Source organism: Chanodichthys erythropterus, chromosome 1 (assembly GCF_024489055.1).
Source record: "Chanodichthys erythropterus isolate Z2021 chromosome 1, ASM2448905v1, whole genome shotgun sequence".
NCBI classification, from domain to species: domain Eukaryota; kingdom Metazoa; phylum Chordata; class Actinopteri; order Cypriniformes; family Xenocyprididae; genus Chanodichthys; species Chanodichthys erythropterus.
The window spans coordinates 23929158-23941439 of NC_090221.1; the positions used below are offsets into that span (position 1 = coordinate 23929158).

The following is a 12282-nucleotide window of genomic DNA, read 5'->3' on the forward strand; positions in this document are numbered from 1 at the left end:
GTTCTAATCTCGTTCAGTATGAATGTGATCCGGATATAATCCGCCATGTTGACGTTATCATGTGACCTACGACGTTATCACAAGCGCAACTGTACAACAGGTTTAATTCATATCTGTAAATATCTTGAATTTTTTTAACCCTACTAATCTATATATATATATATATATATATATATATATATATATATATATATATATATATATATATATATATATATATATATATATATGATGAAAACCCAAAATCGCGATCTCTTGAATATGTTGTTAATTTCTTTATTTTATATGCATACAATTTTATCCACAAGCAAAAGTGGCTTAAATCTCCTGTTTTCCTTTTTCTCGTTGAATTTAACTGTCGTTTCATCCCTTAGGCTTATAATATATATATATATATATATATATATATATATATATATATATATATATTGAAGCCTTATGTTGAATTATTCTGATATTTAACCTTGTCATTGTGCTTTTTTCTGTGTATATAATCTATTTATTTATTTTTTGTCATTATGATTGCTCATTGTTAGTTCTGCAATAATAATATAATAAAAAAGATATGAGTGACATGTGCACTAACACCTCACAGCACCAGTAACTTGCCAACGCTACCTTGTACGGTTTTCATCAGCATTTGCAATATCTGCACAAAGGAGATGTCGGACAGCTGCTTGAAGATCTCACCTTTGGAGAAGACTAATGTATTACTACTAAAGATAAGATTACCCCAGAATGAACAGCATTGCTAGACCACCCTAACACTTAATAATAAATGCTGACCAATACTTAATCATATTCATTTTTTACAGAAAATAATGTATTATTAAAACAAGCAAATTGTAATGTTTTGTCATATGACATAGCTATGCATGAATCAACACTAGACAAATACAACCAAGGTGAACACATCTCAATTTACAGTCAAGCAATGAATTAATGCATGAATAAAATAAATATATTTTATTTACGGACAATAGGAAACATAAATGAGTTATAGAATGAATTAAAGTAATCATCACAATAAATAAATACATATACAAGTCAACAACACATGAAACAAAGCTTTATTCAAACTTGTTCTTACAATCGCATATTTCAGCCCTGCTGCCATCTCACACAGCTGTGCCAATTCTGCAGCTTTATTCTGATGAAGCAGCTGATGAACACCTTCACCTGTCTTTGCCATCTATAATGTCCCTCACTGCTGCTCCTCTCAATGGGGACATCTTTGATCCAGAGGATGAGGAAGATGATGATGGACCCCTGAACCCCACAACCTTGAAGCAGGAGTGGGAGAAGATGTGCAGGTCAATCTGGCTGCTGCTGTGTCTGCTCCAAACATTCATGTGCTCTCCATGAACAAGACTACATGTAAAACATTTAAACTGATTGAAACGTTTAATAATTCATGTCAGAATTCTGTTTCCTGACATATTTCATTCAATATTTTTACAATTACGTGCTATTTTTTTGTTTCAGCTTTATTATTTTAGTGGTGTAGTGGGATAAATCTCCGGGTTCGATCTCCGCAGCTGTCACCATCCTTAATCAAGACACTTTACTCCAGGTTACTCCATGGGGATCATCCCTGTAATAAGAGCACTGTATGTCACTTTTGATAAAAGCATCTGCCAAAAACAAACCTGTAAATAAATGTAAATGTGATTTTTGTAAATCCTTTTTTGTTAGTGTCTTGGGCACAAACACTCAATAAAACTGATTATTTCTTAGAGTTTACTTTTTCAAGGTACCATAATATAAATGCATACATACAGTTTCTATTTGGGGGCTTAAAGGGTTAGTTCACCCAAACATATAATATCAGTCATTATTCAGGTTTCTTTCCCCCACAAATGCCGCCATCACCTTGCCTTGCAGGCAAACATACCGACATCAAGAATCAGAAGTTCTGTAATAACTCTGTTTGAAATTACAGTAATTAAAATAAACTACAAGTTAATATTTAAATAGATTTGTATTAATTTCTGTAGTGTACTCACTCAAAGCCATTGACGCCATCATTCCTTCATCAGCCTCTCTCCACTGGATAAACACACGTGTGCTCATCTGTCCCTGTAACATCCAGACAAGATTCAAGTTTCCTCTGAGATTTATGTGCTACATTTACATGTTTAATACTACATTTACATGTTTATGATGTGTTAACTCACTTCTTATCCAACTGTATATAATTTACCAACAGTACTAACGGACAAATAAAATAGATAACTTAGATCTAATTACTTGTACATTTGTTTATTTACATTCATTCCTGTACATTTACTTCCATTCATGTAAAGTGTTGGGAACAGACAGTGAATTCTAGATAATAGCACACATCACTCAAGATGTATTTCATATTGTGATGTACTCATTACCTGCAATACTTATTGAATGATGTTAGATGTTAAATAAACATTTAGTAATCAACTTTATGATGTATATGGTTTGGAATTCATGTAAATCCACTTTGGAGACGAACGTGTGTTTATTGAAGCTCCCCTGTTAGCTGTAAAACGTGTTTTTACTGCAAAATCACAACTATATTACACTGACTAGCGTCTTTACACCTCTACAGTAGTTCAACAAATGCGATTTTAACACAAGTAACCAAGTTTTTGGTTTTTAATACTCACATTTGAAAACATCCGTGCCGCTTTTCTCCTCCGTGTTCGAGTGTGACGTATCCTCTCCCGTGGCCTCCTGGGATAGAAGAGTGTCCATCGGATGAACACTTCAGAATCTGGGCGGGAGCAGTAGGCCATCCGGGAACTTCTCGACTACTCATTTATGATTACTGAGGATTTCGGACATACTACTCCTTTCACGTACTGTTTTTCCCCTACTATATAGTAGATAAGTAGGCATATTCGGAAGCACTTTAAGTAGACGCACGTCCGAATCTCGCGAGAATTAGACATCACCCAGGTAGTTCTCGCCTACTCTTTTATGAATACTTCGGATTCGGACATACTTTTTCGCTCGCCTACTGCTTTTCCCCTACTATATAGTAGAAAAGTATGCGGTTTCGGATGCAGCCACTCACATGCTCAGTGCTGAGAAAAACAACACCAACTTGTAATTCAGCCAATCAGGAAACACAAAGATGAACACTAAAGTAAATCAAGCTTTTTGAACAAGAACACAGATTCCAGACTTTAACCCACTATCTCCCATTAATATAATTATATATACAGTACAGTCCAAATGTTTGGAACCACTAAGATTTTTAATGTTTTTAAAAGAAGATTCGTCTACTCACCAAGGCTACATTTATTTAATTAAAAATACAGTAAAAAAAAAAAAAAACAGTAATATTGTGAAATATTATTACAATTTAAAATAACTGTTTTCTATTTAAATATATTTGACAAAGTAATTTATTCCTGTGATGCAAAGCTGAATTTTCAGAATCGTTACTCCAGTCTTCAGTGTAACATGATCCTTCAGAAATCATTCTAATATGCTGATTTGCTGCTCAATAAACATATGTTTTTTTTATACAAACATTATGGTTATTTTCAATGTTGAAAACAGTTGTGTACTTTTTTTTCAGGATTCCTTGATGAATAGAAAGTTCAAAAGAACAGCATTTATCTGAAATACAAAGCTTCTGTAGCATTATACACTACCGTTCAAAAGTTTTGGGTCAGTAAGAATTTTTATATATATATATATATATATATATTTTTTTTTTTTTAATTAAAGAAATGAATACTTTTATTCAGCAAGGATGCATTAAATCAATCAAAAGTGGCAGTAAAGACATTTATAATGTTACAAAAGATTAGATTTCAGATAAACACTGTTCTTTTGAACTTTCTATTCATCAAATAATCCTGAAAAAAAATATTGTACACAAATATTTTGTACAATTGTACACATTAAATGTTTCTTGAGCAGCAGATCAGCATATTAGAATGATTTCTGAAAGATCATGTGACACTGAAGACTGGAGTAATGATGCTGAAAATTCAGCTTTGCCATCACAGGAATAAATTACTTTGTGAAATATATTCAAATAGAAAACAGTTGTTTTAAATTGTAATAATATTTCACAATATTACTGTTTTACTGTATTTTTAATTAAATAAATGTAGTCTAGGTGCGTAGACGAAACTACTTTTAAAAACATTAAAAATCTTAGTGGTTCCAAACTTTTGGACTGTACTGTAACCTTATCACACAGAACAGGAAATCTTTTCACTAGTTGCTTTTACGGCCTCATTGTGTTTACAGTATACTCTTGCAAACTATTCTAACTAAAAATTTTCAAATTTGTAAATTTTAAATAAAGATTGAAAAAGTTGTCAAAAACATGGTGTAGTTCATTTATAGCCAAACGTAAGCGATTCAGGCTACGAAATTCATAAAATTGTTCATATGTAAAGATTACCTTAAGATCACAATTTCAGAAATGTTTGGGTGTAGGTCAGACTTGACAAATCATTTGTAAACATTTGCCAATGCATTTTTATATTCTGTGAGAGTTTTCTAATCATTTTCTAAGTACATTGTCTGAAATAGCCTCCAATGAGGAAAATGGCATTGATGGCTTTCAATAGTTTTATGGTATTTAATGTTTGTTGGACAGTTCTTAAAGATTCAATGAAGTAAATGAAAGTTTTTTGGCTTTTAGTCCATGTCTATTTGCTTTGAGGTCATATGCTAAACGAAATGATATGGTATATATATAATGCCAAACTCAATCTAATGCTAATGTGACCCACCTGAGTAGCAAATCTCACATCATAGTTCTTGGCTGTGGCATAAATAAAAATAGAAAGATTGTTCTTCCTTGCCTGTGTCACAGACACGTCAGGCTCCATCTCCCGTCAGTATCCACGAACCCAATCACCAGAGTTCTGATCGTCAACACCTGCACATCATCAGTCACTCAATCACCAGCACTATTTAACCCACACTCACACACACACCAGTTGTCTGGTCTTGTTTGTTGTACAGACTCTTGTATGTGAACCTCAAGGACTCTACCAGCAACTTACCTGCTACCTACCTGCTACCAGCGATCCCTATCGCCCCATTGTCTCCAGTCCTCCTCCTGTGTTCCTCCTTCCATGTGTGTGAGTGTTCCTCGTCCACCATACTCCATCTCCTCGACTACCAACTCCATCTGCAATTACAAGGACAGTATCAAACCTCTACCTTCTCATTGAAACCCTCCATCTTCCATTTACTCACCTGCTATTTGCTGATTCTCTAATAAACCACCATACCTGCTTTTACTTCTGTCTCCGTGCCGTCTGTATTATAACAGCCTGAAGTTCCTGTTTCATTTAGAAGTGCATGAATTAAAGCAGGTTATTCTCATTCACAATGCTTAATGGGATTGTATTTCCGGAGCACTGAAATTCACATAATAGAAGAATTGTCATAATATTGTCATGGCTATCTATTTACAGATTTAAATTTTCCTCAAACTACAAACACAATATCAGTTATCCACAATATTCCCCAATTTGAATCTGTAGTTTGTATAATATATTAAAATATATTTATAATTATTAAATATAAATTTTGATGAGTGGCATTTCGAACATTATCTTACATTTCTGGAACCTGGAATACTTCTGGAAATGTGACATTTTGATGAAATGAATTCATACTAATAATGAAATGTAGTATTAAAACCTTTTTCTATATGAAATATGTATAATATATCATTCTATTTTTATTCAATTTTAAATCTTTAAATTCATTTTTGAAATGCATCTTCTGGAACTGACTTTAGTTTTGAATGAAATTTAGTTCTGAATGGGACTCAACCCTGAATTCCCTGACAGTTTTAGGGCCTGTTTACACCTGGTCACTTCATGCGTGTTCTCTGATCAGATAGCTATTCAATCCTGAAAAGACCAAGTGTAAATGCCCTATGAAACACTTGCGAAATGGATTTAAATCCGATCAGATGCTTTATATCATGGCGCTTGTTTTTTGGGAGTTGGGAGGTTGCTTGTAGAGGCTGGTCTTGGGCATTTAATCCCCGGTTGAACTTGTATTGCATTCTCTGTCCAATTCGTGGTGCTGTTACTTGGCCACCAAAGAGGGTGCATTAAAGGTGCCCTAGATTCAAAAATTGAATTTACCTTGGCACAGTTAAATAACAAGAGTTCAGTACATGGAAAAGACATACAGTGAGTCTCAAACCCCACTGTTTCCTCCTCCTTATATAAATCTCATTTGTTTTAATGACCTCCGAAGAACAGGCGAATCTCAACATAACACCGACTGTTACATAACAGTCGGGGTGTACGCCCCAATATTTGCATAATGCCAGCCCATGTTCCCAACATTATGAAAGGCATTAGACAAGGGCAGCCAGTTAACGTCTGGAGCTGCACACAGCCGAATCATCAGAATAGGTAAGCAAGAACAACAGCGAAAAATGGCAGATGGAGCAATAATAACTGACATAATCCATGATAGCATGATATTTTTTACTGATATTTGTAAATTTTCTAAATGTTTCGTTAGCATGTTGCTAATGTACTGTTAAATGAGGTTAAAGTTACCATTGTTTCTTACTGTATTCACGGAGATAAGAGCTGTCGCTATTTTCATTTTTTAAACACTTGCAGTCTGTATAATGCACAAACACAACTTAATTCTTTATAAATCTCTCCAACAGTGTAGCATTAGCCATTAGCCATGGAGGACAGCCTCAAATTCACTCAGAATAAAACTTTAACATCCAAATAAATACTTTACTCACATAATTCGAAGCATGCATACAGCATGCATGACGAACATCTTGTAAAGATCCATTTGAGGGTTATATTAGCTGTGTGAACTTTTTAAATGCGCTGTAATGTAGTCAACAGCTCATGTGGCAGGGAGCACGCAATTTAAGGGGGCGGTGCTGAGTGTAAATCAGTGCATTGTTAATGATGCCCCAAAATAGGCAGTTAAAAAAATTTATTTAAAAAAAATCTATGGGGTATTTTGAGCTGAAACTTCACAGACACATTCAGGAGACACCTTAGACTTATATTACATCTTGTGAAAAAGCATTCTTGGGCACCTTTAAAGAGGACATGAGGATATTATAGTAGAGCTACTCCATTAACAAAATTAAAATATTTTAGCATTTTTATACTGTGCCAATTAATTTATTATTAAATTATTGTTTATAATTAAATTTTGTATGAACCATTATTACATGCACAATGGCATATAAGGCACAATTTTAGCCCGTTTCACGGCGATGTTCCTCAGCCGCCACAGAGGCTGTGTTGCAGTGGCTACAAGGACATTATAGTAGAAGTACTTCTCTAACAAAATCCAAATTTGCAGCTGCCTATTGGGCTTTCAGCCAGGGCCGGATTGGGACTCATTTTCAGCCCTGGAGTTTCATGCCTTAGACCGGCTCACTTTAATTCACGACTGACAATATTAAAATAATGTAATTAAAACCTCAGTATATAAGTCTGCAATAGTGCCCTGTTCTCTACAGCCTTGTAATTAATTGTAACCATTGATTAATTCTCTAGCCATCTAGTGGCTGCAGTTAAAACTTCATGTTATTTTAATTTTAATTTAATTAAGGGTTTGCTTTCCAGTAGATGGCAGCAATCGTCCACTAAACCCAGGCACATTTTTCATGTCTATCACTATGAATGAAATTGAGAAATGTACATTTTTATTAAAGTCGATTGCCTACTATTATTACAATATGAGTAATAGCTGCTTTATCTTTTGCGTGTTTCCCCTCTTCCTTTTATTTATTTACGTTACTTAAATTGGCCTCCGGTGGCTTAGACCTTTTGCTTTACCATAATTTAGTGTTGATTTGTCCCGCTCCCCCTACAGACGTCACCTCATCCCTTTTTCTTGTATACTTTTGAGTGAGTTGTCTTCTCCGTGCGGGAAAAACCCGATTGCGCATTCGTTAGTTTTTTTTTTTTTCTTGCACGGGTGCCCCATGCCGCCCCTGGCAAGAAGCCACCCTGGGCCATTGCCCATGTCGTTCAGGCCTAAATCCTTCACTGACTGGTTTTAAGGAAAAAGGTAGGGTACTCAGCTTAGTACATTTGGCCGCGTCGACAGTTTCTAGAGCATTTATGTTTCAACCAGTGCCATGACAATACCGGCCCTCGTGGCCAAGTAAACAGACCGGCCCACCGGGAATTCTCCCGGTGCTCCCGATTAGCCAATCCGGGCCTGCTTTCAGCACATATAGCTTTAAGGTTATGTTAGGTTAGGGTTAGGGTTTGGGTTAGGGCCAGTGCATAAAATGTTTTTGCATTTGGCTCCTAAACTCTGGAATAGCCTTCCTAACACTGTTCGGTGCTTAGACACACTTTCTCATTTTATATCTAGATTAAAAACAAATCTCTTAAACCAAGCATTCACATAATGCATCTCAAAACTGGCATTCCATTTATATCGGATTAAACTTAAATTATTATCTTTGTTTGAAATGTTATGAGCAGTAGCTGTGCTAATTATTCTCCATCTGCTTTTCTGTTTCTGCCTCGGAATGCCTATTTCCTGAGGTAACTAGAGATTAGTTTGGATCCAGCCTCTTATGAATACTTCAGATGACCCAACACCCATGAATGACATCAGATCTGAATAATCACAAAATGATCAAGTTATCATTGCTTTAAAATACACACTAATTTTACTTAAATGCATATTTGATATTTGTAAATACTAAAATCTTACAAATGTACTTTCTAAAATTATCTCTTATAAAAGACTGTTCTGTAAGACTATTTTGTAAAATAGAAACATCCATTTTCTGTAAAGCTGCTTTGAAATGATATGTATTGTGAAAAGTGCTATACAAATAAATGTGAATTGAATTGAACTGAATTGAATGAGCCATTGAATGAGACATTTGTTGGCCCATTTTAAGACGCTATATCTCAGCTGTCTTCGAGGGTGTGTTGAAAGATTCATAAGTGGCTTATACCCAGTGTTCCCATTCAGTCGGTCACGTTCGACGTACGTCGGACAGACCGACGAATAGGAATCTCGCTAGAGAGGCCAATCTACTTCGAGTGTAACTAAAACGAGCCAATGCACATTGGCATGCAATCATATGCATCAGCTGCTCGCCTCGCAGCGCGGGTATATAATGAGCAGCAGGTGCGTTGCATCTTCAGCTTTTCGCTTCGGAGCCGAACGGTGTTTGTTCCTGTTCTCTGCAAGCGAGTGTCTGCTAGAAGACGAGTCAAGCTTTTTGGTTGAACTTCTCTTTTTTTCCGAGTGCGGGCGAACAGCACAGCAGCGGGGTCGAAGTCCTCTCTTTTTCTGTTTTTGTTTCGTTTGCCGTTTTTGAGCAAATAGCTGTTTGACAGCGTCAGAAGGCTGTTCTCACGGCCGGTACGGTGCGCTTTTGAGCGCTGAAAAGCCGTTTTTACGGCTGGTAAGAGTGAGCGCCTTCAAAGAGAGAGAGAGAGCACACGACAGGCTGCACACAATCCCTGTCTGTGTTGCAGTGGCCGTTCCCCTGCGTGCTTCAGCACTTCTAAAAGAGTAAAGTCCCTGAAAGAGCTTACACAAGTAGATTTGCGTCTTTTTAAAGACGACATCCTACTTGTGTTTCTGGATGCGGTCGTTCCTGTCCTCACTGACGGCCACGATCACCGTTTCACATGTCTGGGCGCGTGCTGAAATGATGTTCATGGGTGTTCATGTTTTCATACGAGAACATGATCACGTCGACACGCCGGTCGTGACTCTTCTTTCTCCGGGAAGCTTGAGTCCCCTCTGTTGTTGGCCAGCTGCCGCTTGTGTGTAAACGGCAACCCAGCGCTCGCTCGGCGCTCTAGATGCGTGGTTTCCTTGCATAATCTCCATTGTAGCGCCCTCTCTGGTGCACCAGAAGAGGTCTGCTTTGCTGATATGGCTTGGGTGACATTAGGTTGAGGGGTTCCTTCGGGGAACCAACCCCCTAGGGCCCCTCCCTCTCTAGCGCATTGCAAACTGTGCAGTTTCTGGATTGGATTGCTGGTCCTTTTCATAGGGGAACCTAGCATTTCATTCAGAGCTCCAGCTGAGGGACAGACGTCGATTGCAGCATCGGAGAGAGTGCTGTTATGCTCTGGAAATGAGGGTGACGCTGCCCACTGTAATGGTGTGTGCTTATGCTGACTCAGATTCGGAGTTTACAGCCATGCTTTCCTGGGTCTTCCAGATGTGCATGGAAAACTTGGCAGTATGGGGGTATATTGGTGCCATAAATATGGAATGCCAAAGGTGCCAGAATCTGCATAAGTTTTTCATCTCTCACTACCCTCTTGGATGGGGTGGCTGTATACAGACCACACCCACCCTGCATGTGAGGCCAAGGCACTCTTTTTGCATGAGGGTAGTTCTGTGCTGGGGTTGAGCTGCGCTTGTTGACTAACCGTGATCAAAGTCACGGCGCAGGCCCTCAGCCAGACGATGTCCACCTCCGTGGTCCAGAAGTGCCCCCTGGCTTACCTTGTGAGGTGTGAGAGGTTGTCAAGCTAAATGCTTTCTCAATGCTCCCATCTTACGAGGTGGCCTTTTCGGTGACACTGTCGAGGACTGAGCCCAGCGGTTCTCCTCAGTTAGTAGCGGATCGGGGAGCTTCCCATGACAAACCATTGAGTTCCTCTTGGGCCGCCCCTCAGTCTGCTCGTCGCCAAGGGTGTCGTCCCCTGCAAGAAACTCCGGCCCGGCAGGCTCTGCTGTATCCATTGCGGGGAGATGACGCCTCCTGTCTCTGCAGCTGTTTAAGTGGTTGGTGAGAATCACCCCTGAGACGGGCGACCCAGAGATGGGTGGGGCTGCTCTTCCACCCCTGGAGGAGGGCCGGGTGGTAAATCTTTTTATTGGGTTTGTTTCTGTTCCGCCACTGACCCAAGAGGCAGCGGTACCCAAATTTAAAAGAGCAGTTCCTCCATTTCCAGGTCTGAAGAGGGTTTGGAGAGCAGTGGGAGGAGAAAAACCTCACCACTCTCATCCCCCTCTTCTGTCGCCAGCGGACAGCAGCGAGCAGCGGGCAGCCAAAGCCTCGACTGCTCCCTCTGTCCATCCGTGGAGCCAGGTAAGTGTTGCCTAGCACACTGTGACGCCGCTTCGGGCCGCCTCACAAAGAGAGCCCCCCGAGCCGTTCCTGTGTTCCACCTCGCTGCCCTGCTGCGGGTACACCGGTGGTCCCTTTGGTCCCGCTTGTACGGTCTCTGCGAGCCGGGTTAGCGCTCCCCAGTCCGTCTCGCTGGCTCCTTCGGACCATCAGGGTCAGCTTTGCGATTCAGTTCGCCCAGCTTATCCCCCAAGTTCAGGGACGTCCTCTTCACTACAGTGAAAGATGCCGATGCCCCTGTCCTGCGTGCGGAGATCGCAGTCCTACTGGCGAAGGACGCGATAGAGCCGGTCCCTCCAGCCGATTTGAGGTTGGGGTTCTACAGCCCCTACTTCATTGTACCCAAGAAAAGCGGCGGGTTACGACCGATCTTGGACCTGCGAGTTTTGAATCGGAGCCTCCACAAGCTACCATTCAAAATGCTCACGCAGAAACACATTTTCGAGTGCATCCGTCCCCGAGATTGGTTTGCAGCGATCGACCTGAAGGACGCGTACTTCCACGTTTCGATTCTTCCGCGACACAGGCCATTCCTGAGATTCGCGTTCGAAGGTCGAGCATATCAGTACAGAGTCCTACCCTCTTCACGAAAATCGTGGAGGGAGCCCTTGTTCCCATGAGAGAACAGGGTTTTCACATTCTCAACTATCTAGACGACTGGCTCATTCTAGCACAGTCTCGGGATCAGTTGTGCGAACACAGGGACTTGGTGCTCAGTCACCTCAGCCAGTTGGGGCTTCGGGTCAACTGGGAAAAGAGCAAACTCGCCCCAGTGCAGAGGATCTCTTTTCTCTGTATGGAGTTGGATTCGGTCGAACAGATAGCACGCCTCACAGAGGAACGTGCTCGGTCGGTGTTGAACTGCCTGAATACGTTCCCACTGAATTTTATATCTACGTTCCCACAGCGGTCCCACTGAAGTTCTTTCAGAGTCTCCTGGGGCATATGGCGGCTGCAGCGGCTGTAACACTGCTCGGTCTGCTTCATATGACACCGCTTCAGCACTGGCTTCACGGCCGAGTTCCGAGATGGGCGTGGCAGCGCGGCACGTTCCGGGTGCCAGTCACTCAGGAGTGCCGCCAAACCTTCAGTCCGTGGTCGGACCCTTTGTTTCTCCGGGCAGGAGTGCCCCTAGAACGAGTGTCCCGGCATGCTGTGGTTTTCACAGATGCTTCTGCCACCGGCTGGGGTGC

General features: G+C 40.2%; 1 protein-coding gene and 1 long non-coding RNA gene across 3 annotated transcripts in view; one reads left to right on the top strand and one right to left on the bottom strand.

The window, feature by feature from the left end:
* psd2 (pleckstrin and Sec7 domain containing 2) overlaps nt 1-785 on the top strand; it is a 355353-nt gene extending 354568 nt beyond the window's left edge. For both annotated transcript variants that reach the window (XM_067390730.1, XM_067390737.1), the window contains one exon: nt 660-785. The gene's annotated coding sequence lies outside the window, so the exon portion shown is untranslated. The remainder of the gene's footprint in view (nt 1-659) is intronic.
* A 271-nt stretch (nt 786-1056) lies between these two features.
* LOC137023553 (uncharacterized) lies at nt 1057-3036 on the bottom strand. The gene is made up of 3 exons (XR_010895555.1): nt 2643-3036; nt 2007-2079; nt 1057-1594 (listed from the first exon to the last, which is right to left on the bottom strand). It is a non-coding gene; the product is annotated as an uncharacterized lncRNA (long non-coding RNA).
* Between the last annotated feature and the right edge of the window lie 9246 nt (nt 3037-12282).